Source organism: Xenopus laevis, chromosome 2L, assembly GCF_017654675.1.
Source record: "Xenopus laevis strain J_2021 chromosome 2L, Xenopus_laevis_v10.1, whole genome shotgun sequence".
In the NCBI taxonomy this organism is placed as follows: Eukaryota; Metazoa; Chordata; class Amphibia; order Anura; family Pipidae; genus Xenopus; species Xenopus laevis.
Window position 1 is genome coordinate 75,569,425 of NC_054373.1, and position 21,549 is coordinate 75,590,973.

A 21,549-nucleotide genomic window follows, 5' to 3' on the forward strand; every position below is an offset into this window, starting at 1 on the left:
AATATAACAACAGCCTCCATTTAGATCTGTGATGATGTCATCAATAGTAGGTGTGATGTGTTTTTCTCTTCCTGTTTGAATGTCACATATTTATGCATAACCTGATTTTACCAGGCTGCTTTGGTTTAGGTGCAACAACAATTGGAGGGACCCAGGGAGTTGGACCTTCCACTCTTTCAATAATGTCAAATGTTAGCAGTTGCTGTAGCTCTTTCTCCACCAGCTTGCAAACATGAAAATTAATGCATCTGGGAGGCTGAACTGAAGTGACTGATCAATATTAAGTTTTAGTAGCCCCTTTAATTTGCCATTAAAAAGTTTTGAATGTTTATGCACTATGTTTGGAACATGGGATTTGTTTACACTGCTCACTAATGTAGCAAGACCTAAGGCCACTGCACTGCTACAGCTAAGGAGTGTGTCAGTAGCACATTCTGCTACATAGAAAGAGTCAGTTATTGAATTGTCTTTGAATGTTAGTTAGCCACTTATTCCAGAGTGTTCCTAGGTTTGCTTGGGACTGATGCATATCAAAACAGGGAAAGTTAGGCAGGCTGGCCATGCTGTGTGCTGTACTGTGAATTGTGAGTTGTTTTACTGTGATACCTGCAGATAGTATAAATCCTTGTCACCAGTTGTGATAACCCAGTGCTGGGTGTTGTGGAACCGGAAGAATGCACACAGAGATGCCAGACTGCAGGGTATAAATCAGCTTTATTCCTGGCTGCTCGAGTCTCTCCACACAGTTCGCTCCTCCCCCTTCACTCCCCCTTCCTGTGTCCATAACCTTTCTCATTACTTACCCAGTGCTAATCTGCTAATGCATATTAAAATGAACATTTAACATCACAGGAATGGATGGAACAACATTACGAGTTACTAAGGGGTCCCTGTTACCTGGGTTCCACTAGAAGAGATGACCCATTAGCTGCAGTGTACCATCAAGATGCTGGGCCCCCTGCAAAATAATCTTCATTGATGCCCATCACACTCTAAAACGTGCAAGCATGCTTGCTCCCTTGCACGCACATCTGTCACCTATTGGGGGTCTATGGGTGTCATTTTTGCTGTGAAACTTGGCAAAAACATTAGAAAACTAGGCAGGATACCCTGAGATTGACACAAGATTAACGACATCATCAGAGCACCCCCAGTATGTCATTTGTCCACCCCCGTTATGTCACAGCCACACCCAGAGTTACAGGAGAGGAAAGGTGGCAACCCTAAGCTTACCCTACTATCTGGGCTCCCCTGTCCCCCAGGCACCCCTGCAATCATGAGGTCTGCTTCCTAAATAGTTATGCCACTAGGGCAGAACAAACTTACTTGTTTATCCGAGGCTCCCCAGTCACATCCAGCTTTGCTAGCTTAAAACAGACTTAAAATGCTTTCTGGATAACGAGCTTCCAGATAAAGGATCCCATACTTATATATAATAGAAAATAATGTATTTCATATTTTTAAATTACAACCATGTAAATAAATAAGAACATATACTCTCAGAGATAATGTGAAAGTTTTGTATTATATAGACTTGCTCAGCAAAAAGCTGTCAAGAAATATCAACTATGCAAGAAATTAAAATAAATGGGATAAAAATAAGGTACAGCTGTTCTAAAACAGACGTCTTGCTTGAATGCATTAGCTGTCTACATTTCCTTTGCATGTAATGGCCAATATATTAATTTATAATTAATGTAATACTGTAACCCTCAGTAAATAGCTGTGTGCACCTCTAATAATTAATCAGGAGAGAAGCAGACATTAATGGCTGCATAACTATTGCCTTCCGTAATTGGACAGTCTGGAATATATTGGAAAATGGATGCAAATCACTCTGATCTTGATGCCCCTTTGCATTTCTTGAATAATGTTGTGCAGTTTTAACCATCAGATATAAAAAAATCATAGTATCAGTGGCAAAGGAGTCATTTTAACAAAGCCCCTTTATTGCCATTTCTTAAATTCCTTTTAGCCAGTTTATTATTATTTTTGTAATTGGTTTCAATTGGATTCTTCTGTATTCATTCTCTTTTCAGAAACTCCTGTTGGTTTTACATAATCTTAAAATGAACATTTTGCAGAACAACATAACCATGTAATTATCATTCTTAAACTAATGTATTCAGACTTTAAGCAAACATCTGGCTGTTTTCATTTCTCTGGAAATGAAGATGAATTTTCTTCTCATACTGGCTTCTGAATGTGTAAGGGATTTGTTCAGTCAAAACCTAATTTATCTCTAATCTATTAAATCCAGTAAAGATAAGGATTTTAAAGATGGGTGGATGAATAGTTGGGGTCATTACTTGCTCAGTTCCAAGAAAGGCACATCATAGTACTTTTTACATGCTGGTCTATTTGGGAATTAAGCATTACATTAAAAGACAAGAAAAAAACTATTGCTTAATGTACTGGCCAAAATTGAATTTACAGCGTATGAACTGAAGTGGTATTAAAGAAAAAGGTGTCATTTATGACCTCTGAGGCAATGTGCAAATTGCAAAAAATGGTAGTAATACACATTGCACTTCTGTGAGTACACTGTTTTAGAGCAAAGAGACCTGCAGCTGTCCTGATGACTATAACTCTGCCTGTTTTGTAGCACTATATTCATGAGAGGCAGGAGAGGATTGGCACTTCCATTCCCCTCTTCCGCTTCCTACCTGTTGCCTAACACATCAATCAGAAGCACATGTTAGGGTGTGGCAAAGGACACAAGCCACAGCAGGGTCCTGGTTTACCAACTTGGTTTGGCTATGGTTGGCCTGTACCCACTGATGCTATACTGTTATGTCTATATAGGGCAGTAGGGATTAGCATTCCTATATGGTGCATGAATGGAAAAGCATCCCCATTACCTTTAGTTGACGTTTAAAAAAAACCTAAAAAAAACCTTAAAATCTATTGTCTGTCTGTCTATCTACCTAATATTGTTTAAAAACTTACTACTATCCACTAGGCTTACAACTGCTTAAGTAAAAAAAAGACTCCCATGTTGCCAATTACTTAAAAACATATCTGTGATTTTTAACATTACCTCTGCCTTACTGGTAATGGTAACTACTAGTACATTTAGGGGCTTATTTACAAAAATTTTAATTAATCTCATATTTGAATAAAACAAAGCCAACCAAACTCTCTTCCACTAATTGAACTAGTTTATCATTAATTTGTCTTGAAAAAAATCAGAGTGACAATATGTAACGACAAAATTGAGCGTCAATTCGAATTGTACGATTGACGCTCAGAAAACTTGATTGTATCAAATTTTTGCTGCAATGACTCTTTTTTGGATTATCTAAAGAAAACCCCAACTTTTTCGAATTATCCAGTGCAGAATACAATGACAAAAAACAACTTCAAGGACATCTGACATTGATTTCTACATGACTTTGAATGGTTTGAGATGGTGTATTTTCAGATTCAGATTTTTAGCAGCTTCGGGGTATGATAAATCTTTAAAAATGCAAGTTTTTTTTCCACAGAAAATTCAAATTCCATTGGTTAATGTGAAGGGGAGGATAATATGATGCAAGAAAAGACAGAATGATGTTGTGAAATCATGCATAGTGACTCATCACTAGTGTAGGGCAAATATTGTCTTTACAAAATATGATGCTAGAAGTACAAAGTGCCCACTGTCTGTTCATTTCATTGGAGTAGCATTCTGCTGCAGTCACTATCTTAGAGTTAAATATAACTGCTAAATTTCAGCCATATATCAAACTGAATTCAAAATGTTTGTCCCATTTTGAAAGTGTGTTCTAGTTATTCTTATTTGTATTGTACTGCTTGAAAAGGGTAATAATTCAAGTTAAAGATACCAGAGGAAATCCAATACTCTATTTTTAATAACATTATGTTTATTATCTATCTAGAACTTGAACAGCTTCAAACCTCAAAGTGCTAAAGGGCTGTAACAAAGATAGAACAAATTTGTTTGTCTGATTGAGAGAAATTATATGTAATATAAATATATTCCTAATTTTGGCTGAATAACAGTGGGTTTTTAACTCACATTGTTTCTCCACAGATCAGACTTAGAGATACTGACAACAGAAATTAAACTCTTTTTTACATCAATCATAAAATTGCCTTTGAAAGCTACTTATAATTTTGCCATAAAGTATTTGCACAATGCTTTTACATTACCTGTCTGATGCCCTATATTCCTGTATGAGGGGGCTGCCATATTTGTGCAGCAGGAGTCTGTTAGCATTGGAAACTTTAACTGACAGACTGAGATGGGACAGTCAGGTTGGCAAAACAGTCAAGTTTAGAAACTAAAAATAACAATTGCTTACAAAAACAAAAAAACACATTATCTTAATGGAAGGAACCTTGACTGGGTAAGGAAGTGTACGTGGAAGGGACAGGCAATAGAGGGTCCTGTCTCTGGTTGTACCATGGCAAGTATTATTGGGAAATTCTGGTTGACTGAAGGTAGGAGAGGTTGAAGAAGTTAGGACAGGAGTTTGCATCAGCGTAGGCAGTAATGTAACTACCACTGTGCAGGCTGTGCAGGCAGGCCTCCCAGCCCCCTCCAAAAGTGATTTTCCGCCGGCAAGCCCTGAGTGAGTGCAGCCCCTGGTGCAGTCGCACCCACCGTACCCCCGGTAGTTCCGACATTGAGTGTAGGGTAAACTTATTTCTAGGTAAAAGCAATTTTTAGGGAAAATTTATTTCAAGGACATTGAAAGGGTTGGATCACCTTTAAGTTAACTTTTAATATGTTATAGAATAACTAACTTTTTAATAGGCCGCCATCTTTTAGGTATTGTTATTGAGACTTTCTATTACTCATCATTCGATTCAGGCCCTCTTCTATTCATATTCAAATCTTTTGTTCATTTCAATACATTATTGCTAGGGTAATTTGGATATCAATATCGGGAATCCACATCTGATTTCTGTATATCCTCCATTAAGCCAAAGGGACTTGCCCCAGTTCCATAGGCAATCAGCAAACAATAAATTATATCCAAAGATATGTCCCAAGGCTTTTCATTAGTTAAAACAAAGTATTTATTTAGGTTACATTAAAATTACGATACATACTGACCCCACATGGCCCACCCTAAGGAACAGAGGAGCCTCCTGGCATGCATTGGGGGGGAGGAGGCAACAGGTCTAGGGGCGTGTATCTTGGAAATCTAGCGCTTGTGTGCACCGTGAATTATAGGATCCCAGGGGGCAGCCCTTAGTACTTAAAATGGCAATTTTATATTTAGGATTTCCCAATGGCATATACTACTTAAAAAGTATATTATTATGAAAATGGTTAATTTAGATGAAGCAGGGTTTTACATATGGTTTATGCAATATATTTTTAGAGATACCTACATTGTTTGGGGATATAGTTTTTCTTTAATAATGACATTGAGTATGTTGGGAAGGAATGGTTTTTGCATCACTTCTGGAGCATGCATTTAAAATTCAATGTGTATGCAATTCACTGGAAGTAAGTCTGGTGAGCTACTTCCAGGTTCAGGGCGGTCATTGTTACAAGGTTTTCCTAGCGTCTCGACATGCATTTGCACACCATTCATCAAAATAGACAGTTTGTGGGGGCCTTACTGAAGCCCTAATATGAAAATGATCACGTAACCCAATAAGTTGGTTCATCATTGAGTGTAGTCTGCTGTTCAATAATGTTCTAAATAGGGATAATTTGATATTGTGTTACTGCTGTAAGTTCATCTGACTCCCAAATTGTGGTTATGGGGGAACAGGGCTCAGCCAAGAATACAAGGATACAGTAAATATCCATATTCAAATATATATATATATATATGTAGCGCTATAGTAAAATGAGTGGCACCGTCTCTACTAAGAGCTTATACAAATATATATTTGTGCTCCTGGTAAGACCTTTCTCTCAGGGGTGAAGACTTCACAACGGTGTGGAGGCAGGGTGTAGTGGAACTGTAACAAAGTCCTATGCAAAATAATTGGGCTCCAGTGGTTCTTTATGCTTAACCAGAGAATTTGTCAGAATAATCCACATAGGAGTACATAGGAATTATCAAGAACATAGGGCGCAGCGGATAGCACATACTCAATAACACCAATGATCTGCTTAATCCCTGCAGCCAAGGGAACATGTACAGCAGCAATTGAACGTACACCCATCTTTCAGCCTTTTCCCCAAGTGGAACCCAGGGGAATCTCTACATCCCTAAGTCCATACACTTAGCCCCTACTTCTGGGCAAATAGTACCTGGGATCTTAATCCCTCTGACTCTCCTCGTCGGAGTCTTAGGCTTCTCAACTAAATAACCTGTCTGTCACTCCTAGAGTGAGCTATTACAGAGTATAGCTTATCCTTTGCTAGGCCTAATGTACCTAGGTTCCACTACCCATTCCCTTCCTGCCTGCTTGGTAAGGGCTAAAGCAATGGACCTCGAACACATGGTTACCCAGCCCTTTATACGATAGCATAGTGCCATCTACTGGTCACTATGTGGACGCCAAGGGGCATAGTTTAAGGCAGAATAATGAAATCGGTCCCCCCTCAGGACACATTTAGGTGTCTATAACACTGGGTATTTGCCTGTCAATATTAATTAGGGTGGCTAATATACCAGATCCCTACACACACACATTGGAGCATTAAAGTGCAGAGATCCTTACCCTGAGAGGGATCTTAACAGCTGGATACTGTGTCCCATGTTGCCCTTGTAGTAGGTAACGTACCAAAGGAAAATGCCGGCATATCCCTCTCATGGCATCAGTGGCAATCAGCGCGAAGCCTCCGCAGGCTAATTATACCAAAGTGGTCATTGCTCCATAAGCACCTAAACCCTGATTCCGTAGCTACTGCCGGTACGCTGCCCTTTGCGATGGAGAGCAGTCCTCACAGCTATTTCAGCTACCACTGTCACCTGCGCTACCACTGTCACCTGGGACTTACTGGCCATATGAAAATCTCTAGCCAACTTTACTTGCGAGTGTAATGCAAGGTGCAATAAGTCACCTACCCTGCCTAAACCACACACATCTTAGAGTGCCTATTCGGGGGAACAGTTACCAGTCAAGGTGGTGCAGGGTATACGGAACATCAGTCCGTGTCCTAAATATCATGCTGACCGAACAGAATATATATTATGTGCTTTAGCTAGCCATTATAGTGTACCTTTCATGGGATGACCGGCGCATTGGTATGTGTTCCTACATGGGGCCCACCGTCATTCCAAGCTGTTATGCCTGCCATACTGGGGTTGCAAAGCTCCCCTGTAGAGAAAATGTTTCATTGTATCATTCAAGCCAGTGAGCAAACTCATGATTACAATGTTGCTATATATAGGAGATTCCACAAACAGGTACTAGAGGGTATACAGAGTTCCATCCTGTCCGTGGTTATGCAGAAAAAAGTCAGTGTAATAATAAACACAGTTCAACCAGTTCATCTGTGTGTCTAATTTTTCAGTAGAAGGGAGACATAGGCAGTGTTTCATTAAACCCATTTGAGAGCAAGGGTGTCAAGTTTGAAAATCCACATCGACTCCTTTTGTAAAAGCAATAATCTTGGTTTCTCCCTCTCGGTGGGGCTGGTACGTGATCTATGACCATGTGTCTAATTTGGGGTAGTGTGTTTTTCAGTTTAGGCCAATGTTTAGACTCAGGTTGGTTGGCCTTTCCTGTGGTCAGAGCAGTCCTGATAGCACATGGATGATTGTTCATGCACTCCTGGTATGTAGTGGATGCTTTTCCCACACAATAAAGTCCACAAGGGCACCAGTCCATATAGACAACATGATCAGATGTACATGTCACTCTATGTTTGATTTTGAATTTGACACCCATTCTCGGGTGTGTGAAATGAGTACCTTGCAATGCTACACGTAAGGCAAATTGCACATTTGTTGCATCCTTTCTTTAGAGGTCTGTTCAGTCAGGTGTTTCCCTGTTTGGGGTCCCCGGTTAAATCTTTAAGCACTAATAAATAGATCAAGTCACGCCCCCTCCTGTACGCTACTAAGGGATCCTTTTTACTGAAGAAAGGTAAGTTGACAATTCCGAAATTGATGACTTCCCACTTGTTAGAGTTGCCAACAGGGCCGGTATTTCAAATTAACTGGCAACTACATTGCCAGTAAATTTGTAATACCCTTAACAAAAACCCTTGCCCCACCCCAATCCACTGGAAACTTACTATTCTCCTCCCCCTTTTATATCATGGCCCACCCGCTCTTTCCAGCTGTTCATTGATCAGACATGAGTATTAACCGCGGGAAGAGATTTGTTTTGCAAGTGTGGAGAGTTGTAGTTCAGCTGTCATGCGATCAGAATTGTTCCTGATAACTCTCAAGAATGGGGAGTACAGGACTCCACGGGACACATCTGGTGGGTGATAGGACTGAGCTTTTAAGTGGATATTCCTATTTGTTGGTTTTTTAAAAAGTGTAGTACCCAACCTGTCATCTTGTTTGAAAATCTAGTAGGGTTACTAAGAAATCAACTGGGGTTAATCCTTTGTGTGTCCCTGTTATAGCTTCTCTGCAAACAGCTATCCCTCTCTCCTGGGGAAACACAGTATATAGACTTGAGCCATCCATAGTGACCAATAAGCAATCGGTAAATGCATAGTGTCCCTCACATAAGAATCCATCCACAATGATTTTTGAATTTTTGGTAGATTTTATATAAATGTTTAAAAAAAATATTGCCTGCCCATGATATTCCATTTACCAATATTCTTTACAATGTTATCAGTAACTGTGCCCTGAACAGCAGAAAGAGCCTAGTGCTCCTTTTTATAATATTATTGTTCATAAACATATCTTTCTTTTCTCAAGCTGCATTTGTCATTCAGTAGAAAATGGTTGTCATTTTGTAAGAAGAGCATTGTGGGATTATGGGATAATCGCTGTAAGTGACCGTTTATCTGGATTTAGGATTTTACCTTCCCTGGATAGCATTTTCTTCTTTTATACTACCCTTATGTATTCTACATAGTTATAAAAGAAAAGAAATTGTACAAGCTTTCTGCCAAAATGTGATTTATATATAGTTATGAAGATCTCTAAACTGGTTGTTTTTTTTTTTTTTTTACATGGTTTTTTTTTACTAATAAAATATATTATATTATACTTACATGTTTAGAATGTAATATCTTGTATGCTTACAAGAGAAGTACCCGCATTTTCTACAGTGAGTGAAAAAACTAGAGGTGCTACCTGCAGGACTCCCAGTTGTCAGTTGCATCTCTATGTCTAAGGGGAATGTTTCCCAGCAAACTAATATATACATAGACCTCCAGGATACACTGTGCAAATTGGACAGCTGATAAATAAATTAAGGCCTTTATAAACTTGGGGCCTAAGATAACAACCAGTGGTATAACAAGGGTACCACAGCATTATGCAGTGAAGAACATGCACTGTGTAGTGACTCTGGCAGGCCCTACTGAACACGCACTGTGTAGTGACTCTGGCAGGCCCTACTTTATACATTACATTTTTGGCTAACTAACCATATCAGAAATATTTTTTATTTTGCACAGCCTATCTATTTACACAGTTTTTATTTTCACACTGAACTGTGCCTTTAACATGTATGTGAAACACCTCTATTCAGCTATCATATACTGGGATGATTTATTAAAAAAAAAAACTTTATGCCTGTGCCAGGATTCTGGATATTGTGACATTGTCTATGATGCAATTGCACAGCTTGAAATCAATCTGCACATTGATACCCCACTGTGTTAATTTGAACACCATCAAGTATATTCCTCAACTGAGCCTCTAAATTGTTAATACTAGTTGGTACCAGGTCTTGAGCAGCACCATTTTGCAAAACAATTAAATTTATGGAATTCCCTACAGTGCTTCAACTGCTCAGTGCACATTTTAGTACCATCTACGTTTAACCCATCCACATATAAAAATAAATCGATTGCAGATACTGTAGTTAAAAAAAGAATGTTAAAAAAATGTAATAAACAAAAACAATGTTAATAGCACATTGTTTTTGTTTTGGTCACATTTGTCAGGTCTGAATTTTTTGATAATATCTCAGAAGCATTCCTTCTGATGGACCATATATGCAGATCATGTATATGCAAGCAATACTGTAAAGTGGACCCTTGCACCACTACTTTCATGCCAAATTTTTCATATATCAACATAACATGTAATTTAACCAGGGGTTTCCATTTTGAACATAATCTGCATTTGATACTTAACAATTGCATGTGCATTTCAAAGTAACAGATCGGCAGTTTAAAGGTGCTGTATGTTATTGCCAGGACTCAGGTCCAGATTGGGATATAAAATAGGCAATAGCATTTCAAGTACATTAAACAGAGACTTACTGTCTATGACATCGTATAGCAGCCCCTCATGCATTTGCCAATGCCCACAGATTGCCACTCTGGCCCCCAGGGGCAAAGAAGAGACTGTATGCATATCATACACAGTGCTGCCAAAGACACAGCATTTACACATCACATGAATAGGAAGTGGCTGTCAGCAAGTACAGGCATTCCACTTACAACTGAGGTTCTCTGTTAGGTGTACAGGTATGGGACCTGTTATCCAGATTGCTCAGGTCCTGGGGTTTTCTGGATATGGGATCTTTCTGTAATTTGGGTCTCCATAACTTAAGTCTACTAAATTATCATGTAAACATTAAATAAACCCAATATGATTGTTTTGCCTTCAGCAAGGGTTACTTATACAGGTATAATTATACCATTTAAAAAAAAAAAAATTTTTTAATTATTTGATTAAAATTGAGTCTATGGGAGATGGTCTTTCCATAATTTAGAGCTTTCTGGATAATGGGTTTCCTGATAACTTATCCAATACCTAAATGCCCATTTACAGGTGCCTTGTGCTGAACAGTATATAGACCAAACCCACCAAGGGTTAACAATATATACACTAGACAAGTGGTTTCTGTAGCACACTGGACAGTTTTTAGCATTGGCTTATTGGCTCGAAAACAAATATACAGAATGGCAAAATGTTGGGGCTTAGTTCTTTGTCTCCATGTGAAGAACAGCAGCAATTTAAAATATGTGTGTGCCATGGGTCTACCACAGCCCACTGAAATAACATTGCCTCGGGACCCAATTTAGTGCCTTAGCTGAGAACTACTCTGACTTCTTTACTTATTAGTCAATACAGTTTTTTGTTGCTAATCAGTATATGCTATACAATTAAGGACTGTTTCGGAATATTATATACATGTATGGGATTTGTTATCAAGAATGAACCTGGGGTTTTCCCAGATAACAATCCTTTCCATAATTTGGATTTTATGAATACTAGAAAATCATGTAAAAATGACATAAACCAAATAAACTGGTTTTGCTTCCAAGAAGTATTAATTACATCTTAGTTTGGATCAAGTACAAGGTACTGTTTTATTAATACAGGGAAAAAAATTGTATTATTTGGATAAAATGGAGTCTATGGAAGCTGGCCTTTCCATAATCCTGAGCTTTCTGTATAACGGGTTTCCAGATAACTGATCCCATACCTGTATATTAAGGTTTTATTTCAGGGTTTGGTGCATATGTATATTGACTTACTTTTAGATGTAAAAATAAACCCTAATTGCATGTGTGTCTTTGTCTTCAACTTGATATTTTCATTTCATGTTTCAGGCTGTAAATTAAGCAAAGTACACAGTGCATGAAACAATATTGCCAAGCATGCCTGCGTTACTTAATTGATAGCAAGAAATGAAGATGTCAGCAGAGCAGAAAGAATTTAAATGGAACAAATTTGGCATTAGATACATTCATTTGTGTCTATTGTACTCAGTTTCTTAACATTTGCTTATTTATGATTTGATATTCCCAGTGAAAATGAGAAATTCAAGCAGCACTGCCCATGGGTTATACATTGTTTTCGGTTATGAACTTTAAAAGATGCTGGCTTGTTGGAATTGTTTAAATAATGGCTGCAATAAGTTCATAACAGTTGGTGAGATTTTGTGTTTTATTTTAGACTTTTTGCATAAAGAAATCTTGTAGGGTTTGATGTGGCACTCATTCAGACCATGCTGGAGATATATATATATATATATATATATATATATATATATATATATATATATATATATATATATATATATATACATAAACCTTTGCAAAGTCTGTAAAATACAGATTGGTGAAAACACACATGTACCTTCAACATCATCTTTCTATTCCTTTTCTTTAGTTAGGGTGACAAAGTGATATAGCATTCAGTACAAAAAGCAGCTTCTCTGTTTATTTCTGAATCCCTCAATATAAGCTTTCTATGCAAAGGTTTGTGTGCCCCTACTATACCAAAACATAACAGTAGGGAGCACTGTGTCTCTTTCGCAGCACAGCTATAGCATCCAGATTTTTTTTCTTGTCCCTTAGGATTCTGCTTAAGCTAAGGCTGCCAATGAAGTCAAAGCTAGCCTAATGCATTTCTCTGTGGTACCACAGACTGCATCTCTTTCAAATAGTGAAAGCAGACCAGACAACATTTTCTGAATTAGCATCTCTGGGACTTCTATGCTCACACACAGCACACATAAGGTGTAACCAAGTACCTGTACTTTACCTAGGGACATCACCTCAAAACCACTTTGGATTAGGGGGAAAACTCTGATTTTCAGCAAAGCCAGAGCAACGATTCAGAAACAGGAGTTTCAGTGGAGATCCCATTTTTGGTCACCTGCTTTATATTATCATACAAATTTTGGATAGTTTATGGATTAGGGAAACTGCAACCCTGGGTTAGGCAAATTAGTTAAGTTTGCTGGTGTTCGATCTGAAGACAAGATGTGCTTTCCAGAAAATATGGGACTGTAAGGAGATTCTTTGATGGATAGTGATTTTAAAGAAACAACACAGGTATGTCAAATGTATGATATTATCCTCTTTTTTTGTCCTTTCTATATGTTGATGATAATACACCTTTAGTCTCTGTGCTGTACATTACCAATAAGGTTATTATGAATACAGGTGTGAATTGAAGCATCTTCAGCTTCCAGAGATCCAATAACTGTGCAGCAACAGAATGAAACCCTTCTCTGTTGCCATCACTTGTTTTTTGCAATTTAATTCCTGTAATCATTCCATGTGTATGATTTAGCCATGGATGGAAAAAATATTACAATGATTATTGTATGGTGCTTTCATTTAGGCTTTAAAGCTTTCTTTTTTTTATTACTTTTAACCTCTGCAGTATTTTCCAGGGTTTTGTTAACTGAGCAAATGAAAAAAGGCAAGGTTATTTTTTTTCTATAATAACCAGCAAAAACACTTGGCATTTACATCAGTATATATTTCTAAAGCTAGCAGGTTGACTTTGATTTTCACAATATATGCTATGCAGTTCAGGTACTTTGATGTCCTGCGTATTGTATGCAAAATTCTCTGTACATGGTACAGTAATGTATTGTGCCTCTGGCACTCTGCTGCCTTACATTAAAATGCAGTTTGCATTTACATGAATGAAGAGTAAGGAGAAAGTGCTTATCCAATTTTAAAAAATGAATATAGTTGAAGACGTACCTTGATAATCCAGATTTATTTTTTAACAAAGAATATTTTTTTTCTTCCTTAATGCTACAGTAACATAAAGTCTAGTAATATATAACATACAGTCCTAGAAAAAAACCAAAACAGAGATATCAATAAAAATAATTATTGCCGTGGTTTTGCTGCATGAAATTAGATGTCCTTTTTGTATATGCAGAATATGCCACCTGTGACCATGCATGCTGCAATTTTTTGGCCTGCTTTATAAGGACAAGGATATAAAGGCTTGAGCATCTGAGCTTTGGTTTATTTTACTGCACATTGTGTGTGTGTTAAAAGCAGGGGATGAACTTTGCAGATTGGCAAGAGTTCCTGTGTAAACACACATACAAAAGAGCATTTTGTGTTTACCTATGTCTGACAGCGCCCAATATACAATCGACGTGAGACAGAACAAAACTGAGCTTTACCAAGCTTGCAGCAGCCATACACAGGGTTAACAGAAATGTCAAACAATAGCAATATTTAATTAACATATTTATGGCAGTTGCGGTCTGACCGAAACATCATTGGGTTATAATAAGCTTTTTTCTGATTTGTCTGCTACTACTGCCACAGATGGGGTTCACAAACTACTAGCAAATAAATATAAACTGTGCATCTATTTAGTCCCACGTTCTTCACATTAAAGGAAAACTGTGGGAGCTACAGCCCAAGTGACTGCAATGATTGGCTGTATTGAGGCAAACTTTCTCCAGTACAGCAGGATTGCTTGCTATTCCATGAGCACAGGCCAGCTATTGTGGGTATGATTGCGGTTTATTCATCACACAGATCCTGTTTTGTGATTATCCTTTTCTTAAAGCAATGGATTCTGCCCTTTTGCAGGCTTGTTTAGGGAATGAGAAGTAATTTTCTATATGTGAACAACACAGCCTTATACACTGTTTTGAGTGCAAGCTTTTCTTGGATTGCTGAGCAATGCAATTTTTTTGTGTGAATAATGTTTATACTAAATAGGCCATTTTATTTTTTACTATGATTCCATGTCATTTTCGCTTCTATAAACATAGTTAGTCATTTTGTCTAGCTTATGTCATATTAGCATGGATGCCGCTCCCAGTATATCCTAAAATTCAGTTTCCATACAGTTGTTGCTTTGCCAACAATATAAGATTCATGTTTTGTGAACAGAAATTAAGTTTGTCATATCCCCAATGGCATGGAGATTTAAACACTGCAATGTTAATGTGTTTGGTCCTTCATTGCTACAGGGCATTTTCAGAAAACTATAGGCTAAAGGGCATTATCTTGGCTTTTTGCACATATCATTTCATAGTTCTTGGTTTTGGTGCATAAACTCCAAAAATAGAAGCTTTCAGTAATAAGTTTCATATGGAAGCAATGGCATAAGGGGATGACTTGTATAAATAAGGTTACACTTTAGCATTAAGGAAGACTGAGAATGGTTTCTGGCAATGTAATAAGTGCTTATCTTAAATCCCTTTTTTTAATCCCTGGACCGTATGGAACACATTTTCTAACGTACAACCTTTATTTTCTGATGCAGTCATATGTGAAAAGTAAAAAGTAAAAAGAAAACTGCTTTCTGTTCGTGTTCTTTGCAAGTTGCTTATAAAATCATAAGCAGTAAAAACTCTCTTGCTGTCAGCGAGATGGAAAATTAGGAAATGTGACCTTTGTGTTAGCATTTACTAAATTATATCTATGTGGTCAGCAGATAAAAATTAGACACTGCCGTTAATCCTCCAGGAATTGTTTTTAAAAGGTATCTGCAGTCAACACAGGTCTGCAAATGCCAGATTTTATGAATTCCACAGAGACAAATGCAATTAAAAGGCAAAGGACGTTCATCTTGGTGCATGTGTAGTGACTTATTCAGACAGTACTGTCTGTGAAATTCTCTGGCCTAACCTGGTGAATATCATAGAGAACATCTGACTCATGTTCATTTGGTACTAGTGGACATAACAGAAAAGCACCTTCTGTAGTGTAGGTTCCACATTGACTTTACTTGTTCTATAAGTATGGCAATGCCCCATCAGGAATTAGGATAAATTAATTTTGATACACAGTAATTTGTAACAATAACTAAATCTTTCCTGATAAATGACCTGTACTTGGCACACATTATAGCTCAGATATTTACATGCATCTCCAAGGGAATCCACCGCATTTATTTTCTAGTCACTTGACTCTTTACTATTTAGCAGATGTTTTAACAGCTGCACATGATCACAGGTGTCAGTTTTATATTTAAAAAAAGGAGCAGGAAGGGTTACCAGAGTAGTACATATCTACATTATGTATGAGGAGTGAACAGGCAGTGGCCCATCAGCTGGCAATCTATTCATTCTTTAAAGTTTTAAAACAACATCTGATTAATAAGAATACTAGGAGTACAATAGGAGTACTTGGTAAGTTTTTAAACACAATGGTGATTTCTTTAATTATGCTTTTAATCAGCCTGAATACCACATGTTCCTTTTTACACTATGAGAAAATAAAATATGTTTGTCTACTCTTGAATTCACTTAAAACAATTTAGAACCATGATTATATTAGCCAAAAAAAATGGTATAAGCCGTATGGATCATAAAATAGTATTAGCAGCATTCCTAAATGTTACAGATTGCAATCTGAAAAAATACAGTTTAATGTAATAATGTAAATTTGTTGCAGCTCTGCCAAATCATGCACAACACAATCCCATGGTTTAATTTACATATATTAGGGTCACTGTGTAAAGCATATTTTTTTTTTTTTTGCTTGAAGCAGCAATATTTGATGATCTTTGTGAGGGACTTTGAGCTAATCACTATGGCATTTTGAATAATCTATAAATGAATGATATGACAGTGTATTAAATGTTGCTAGCATATGAGACCTTTTCAACATCTCTGTACAGTGTATGGAAAGATATATTTGAAAAGAGATATCATGCATTTGTTGTATATGACTGAAACATTAACGGCCAAAGAATAGGAAGACAGAATTGTTTATAGTGCCTTCTTCACCTTGATGCCTGTTTCATCTAAATGCCTTATAAACTACTGACAAATAATCCAGCATGGTACTTGAACCAAGTACTTTGGCTTGGATTATTTAAAGGATAAAGTGTAAATGCAAAAGTCAGAAAGGTGCATAAATACAAATATACAAAGCGAAGAACTTAAGAGCTTTACTTAATAAGGTTTTGAGCAGAGACTAAATGAGAAATCATTGTACCAATCCCTTCTAACCTGTTTTATTAGATAATTGTAAAATGAGTGCACTCCTGGGTTTATATTTGCAATCAGATATTTATAGGGCCTTCCCATACTGCATGTATGCAGTTATTGTGTTCACTCAATTTTGCACTCAGTTTTTCAGCAATTTTCTAAGCATTTTTGGGCAGGCTAAAAATTTATAATATTGGATTTAAATGCAAGAAAATTATTCTATGATACAACACAGGCACCTTTTTTTGTATTTCTCATATTTTTTTAACATACATTAACGGAGAGTGATACAAACATACTGTAGGTAAGCTTGAACTATGCATGATGATATACTGTATGGTGTATACAGTAAATGTATATGTACAAAATGTGCACTCTGAATAAGCATATTTCACATGGTCCCCCTAACTACCTTTCTGGCATGCTGTCACATTGGGCCTTGCTCTGGCATGCTTCTTGTTTTGTAGAAGCTGATTGGCCACAATCTACTTTCTCTTTTGTTCTTTTTCCTCCAGCCATGAGCAGGCAAATGCACAGTAGAGACTTTCACTTTACTGCGCATGTACCTGCATGGGAGAAAAGAAATAGAAGAAAGGAAAAACCTAAGAAGATGGTAATGACTGACTTCTGCAACAATACCCTAGTTGTTGCAGTTTTTAGCAAACAGGAGCACTGGCCCTGGGTATTAAATAAGTGTTCTTAATCATTGTGGAGTGTCTTACATTGTTGCACCCCAAGTGATTCTACTTTTAATTTTAGATCTGAGTTACATGCATGTCTGCTAAACTGCAAATGTATACAAGAGATACATATACTTGACTAGATACAGAACAAATAGAATCATACAATGATACTTGCTGCTAAGCACACACCAGTCTCTTCTGAGGAGCCATGGTTTTGTAGATAAAGTCATATTGTTTTGGCTAAGGCAGTGCTACCACTATTCTGTTCTAGTTCCCCCAATAGTAGGAAAACAGCCTGAATGCCAGTTATAGTAAAATTTGAATTGAGTACACCTTTTTTTAACATAGTAGATGAGGTTGAAAAAAGACACAGGTTTAGCCTAAAGTTTATCTTATCAACAGGATGGCAACTCCCCTCCCCAAATATCTGAAGCCTTTCCAGTGTGCCTTAACCCCTTCTTGAAACTACTGAATATATATGCCAGTACAACTGCTTTAAGTACAGAATTCTACCATGTCTTAGTTATTCTTGGAACTGTCACGGAATGGCAATGGCAATATTTTTTACAAGCCTTGTTATGGAAAAAGGGAAGCTATGAGCAAACTGACCTTAAAGGAAGCTTGATGCAACACTGATGAAAAAACACAGGTCTGGTGAAAATTTCAACATGAAGTACATGAAACTCAAGCAAGAATGCTCTTTTGTAAAAAAGATTTTGCAAAAGCACAACATTTTACAATGTTTCTGAACTTGCTAACTGGACTGTTTTAGTAACTGTCTACTGATAAAATTTTTTTTTCCATAAATCTACAATCTGATCAATGTTCATTAGGTTCATGGGTTCAAAGGATTTTTCTTCTGGGGGTCCCATGGAACCTGAACTTGCAGTTAAATCGTGAACCAAATAGTTTATTTATTTAACTTTCCATGCTCTTTTACTAATTTAGCGGATATGAAAATGTAGTAAATTAGGAGGTACAACACTGCCTGCCAGTCACTGTAGCTGTAATGTTTAGTGTATCAATTTTGTTGAGCCCCATAATCATTGTGTTAAACCCTACATCATACATTAAAACTAAATGCACACACACCTATAAAACTGAAAATTAACACTTTCTATACTGTTGAGAGTATAATAAAAATCAAAATAATTTGCCATTGCAGGTTTAATAGATAATCTATATACTTTAGTAAGTTTATAATCCCTTCATACCATTTGATTTTTGCCGTAGAATATAATATATTGCAGCCTTTCTGTACCATATGTTCATATGAAATGTTTATGTTTTCATATAACACATTTTGTCAGACTTGTTGTACCCTGAGATTTATTTTCAATTATATGTACATAAATATGTCACAAGCTTTATTTAAACTCATTTGACAGCAGCTTTAATGAAATGCACATTTTTGTATTGAGATTAATTGTTTAATGAGAATTATTTACTTCTTAAGAATCACACCATTGTTTTCAAACACAGAACTGAATGCTTTGGTTACTGATGTTTTTATAAATATAACCATAAGATAAGCAGCTAACATGTAAATTGTACATTTCTGTGGAAAATTGGAACCAGTCTATATATACTGTAAATCATGTAAGTGCAAAGTGATGATCAAAACAAATGAAAATGGCTAGACTATAAAGTATGATATCCCCTAACCAAGAGCAAACCTCAAGGTCTCGATCTTAGTCCACTCTTCTGCCTATAGCAGACCCCTTTGGCTTCGGGAGGAGCCCTCCGCTACTCCAGTACCACCGGGGAGGAACAAGGGGGAAGCTCTGGGCAGCCATGGGAACCGTAACATGTACAGAAAGGAAATAGAGAACAAGGAGCATGGTCAAGGGACAGGCCGGATCAATAACCAAACACACAATTCGGTACCGTAACAGGAAGCAGAAGTGTAGTCAAGGTCACAGGCCAAGGTCAAACACAGTTTAAAAGCGCAGCACCAAATCAGGATCCGAAGAATAGTCAAACACAGGCAGGGGTTAGTTCAGGCAGCAGGAATGCAAAGTCAGAAACAGGCAAGGATCAAAACAGAATACTGGAACTTATCAGCAGAACCAGAAACTATGGAGCATAGACTTATACTGAGCTTTGAGTCAGAGCAGAGTAGGGGGTTTTATAGCCACAGATCACCTTTGGCCAGATTGGCAACAGGTTAAGCAAGCCATGCTTACTAGCATTTACAAAGCATAGCCATAGGCATGAACCTGGGCCTTAGCTGTCTGCTTGCATAGGGCAGTGGTAACAAACACCAGGTTCCTGGTTCAAATCCAGGCATGTTATCACATAGACAAAATGTATTTGTAAAGCTTGCAGTGGAAATTATACTACATGAGTGTATTTGTATTAACCAGGCCTACTTTAATGTGTAGAAATAGGGAATAGAAAAACTGCCATATTGTAAGCAACATAAACTGGGCATTCTCTAATTTTAAAACCCACAACCACACCACCCATTCTGCATCCCCCTTTGTTACAGCCTGACATATACTCTGTTTGTCCAGGGTATATTTAAATTGATTATACTGCTAACTGGCGAGACAAGAAATAATCTCAGAATGTTATCTTTTGCACAGCTGTTTTCTGTGCCTTTATTTGTTTGCATGTGTGTATTTTAGGAGGTCTATTTATTAAACCTCAAATTTTTCTGGTCGAGTTTTTAAAGGGGAAAACTTGAATTTTTATAGGAAAAAAACATTGAATTTTTATAGGTTTATTGAACCACAAAGCTGCTAAAAATCCAAATCAGAAAATACTCCGTGACATTGTGATCCTCTCTGGTTTTCATACTATAATCGTGTCACTGCCACAGTTTGATAAAGTCGATTTTTTGCTGTGTCATTCGAATTGATGATATTGTCGCAACGTTTTTGTTGCTGATTTTTTGATAAATTAGTTCAATCCATGGATGGAAGTTAGACTTTGTTTAAAAAAAAAAATCTGATAAATTAGAGTTTTAGTAAATACCCCCTTCATGTGCCTTTTTGTGTGCCAGTATTCATTTTCCTGTTTTTGGATGTAAGTTGTCTATGTATTTCTTTGCATCCATCTTTATTTGTTTTTTATTTTGTGTGTTTGTCTGTCTTTGTCTGTATGTTTTTCTATTCATGTGTGTGACTTATTTTTAGTAACCATGTTTCTGCATTTTGTGAATATACATCTGTACTGTAAATGCTTGGGTGCTTTTGTTTGTGACCATATGTATACTTATAAACTGACTGTTGCCTCCAGTACAGTCATCGCAATTGTGGAAGGAATACTAAGAAGAGAAAAGTGGGGAAGGTGTGAATCTTTCAGCCAAATAGTGCCGACAGGTACGGAAACAAGGGTCTGGCTGGAAAAGGATGGTTACAATTGCAAAAACAAAGAAAATTATTAAAGGAAAAGTAAACCCTTAAAAAGATAAGGATGGTGCAGGCGAAGAACCGTTGACTGGCTGAAACAGGGCTGGATTGGAGCAAAAATAGGACAAGAGCAGGAATAGAGTAAGAAACAAGAGCAAAACTGGAGCAGGAGTGAGAACAAGGGCAGGACAAGAGCCAGAGCAGAGAGCTAGGGGCATGCCACAGTGCTCAAGTGTCCAGACACATTCGAAAATATTTAGAGACTAGAAATGTATTGAAGAACTATATTAAGTTAAATTAGACTAGAGGCATTTCAAGAGTCCAGACACGAATGTTTCGAATGGATGTAAATTTGTATCTTTTAAAAAAAATGCAGGTTGCAGTGTACCCTGTTTCCACAGGATTTATACTAGAATGTGTCACTTCCAGTACAGCAATATCAATTCAGTTGACTCAAGTCAGTTGCACCAATTAATTGAACTCGCTAGTGTAACCCTGGAAATCCTGGGTTCTCTTGTGTCAATATGTGCCCTTATGCGTAATGCATCAGAATAGGCACTTACAGGTGCAGTTGACTGTGAATGGCTTCAATTGTACATGTATTTATAGCTTTTGATCTCAAATGAGGCTGTGTGTCCATTATTTGTGCTTTCCATGGTGTCAGGGCTTTAATATGTTATTTTGTTCTAAGACTTCTGTGAGATTTATTAAGAAGCATGCACCCCATTCTGTGACAAGGGTTATTTGAGGATTCCAGACAAGAAGCACAGATTTGATATTTAGAATTA

At 37.2% G+C, this 21,549-nt stretch overlaps 1 protein-coding gene across 1 annotated transcript in view; it reads left to right on the forward strand.

The window, feature by feature from the left end:
- The first annotated feature begins 12,400 nt into the window (after positions 1 to 12,400).
- The window catches only part of LOC121399983 (chemokine-like protein TAFA-2), a 204,145-nt gene continuing 194,996 nt past the window's right edge, over positions 12,401 to 21,549 (forward strand). Inside the window, exon 1 of the mRNA XM_041582071.1 lies at positions 12,401 to 12,850. The gene's annotated coding sequence lies outside the window, so the exon portion shown is untranslated. The remainder of the gene's footprint in view (positions 12,851 to 21,549) is intronic.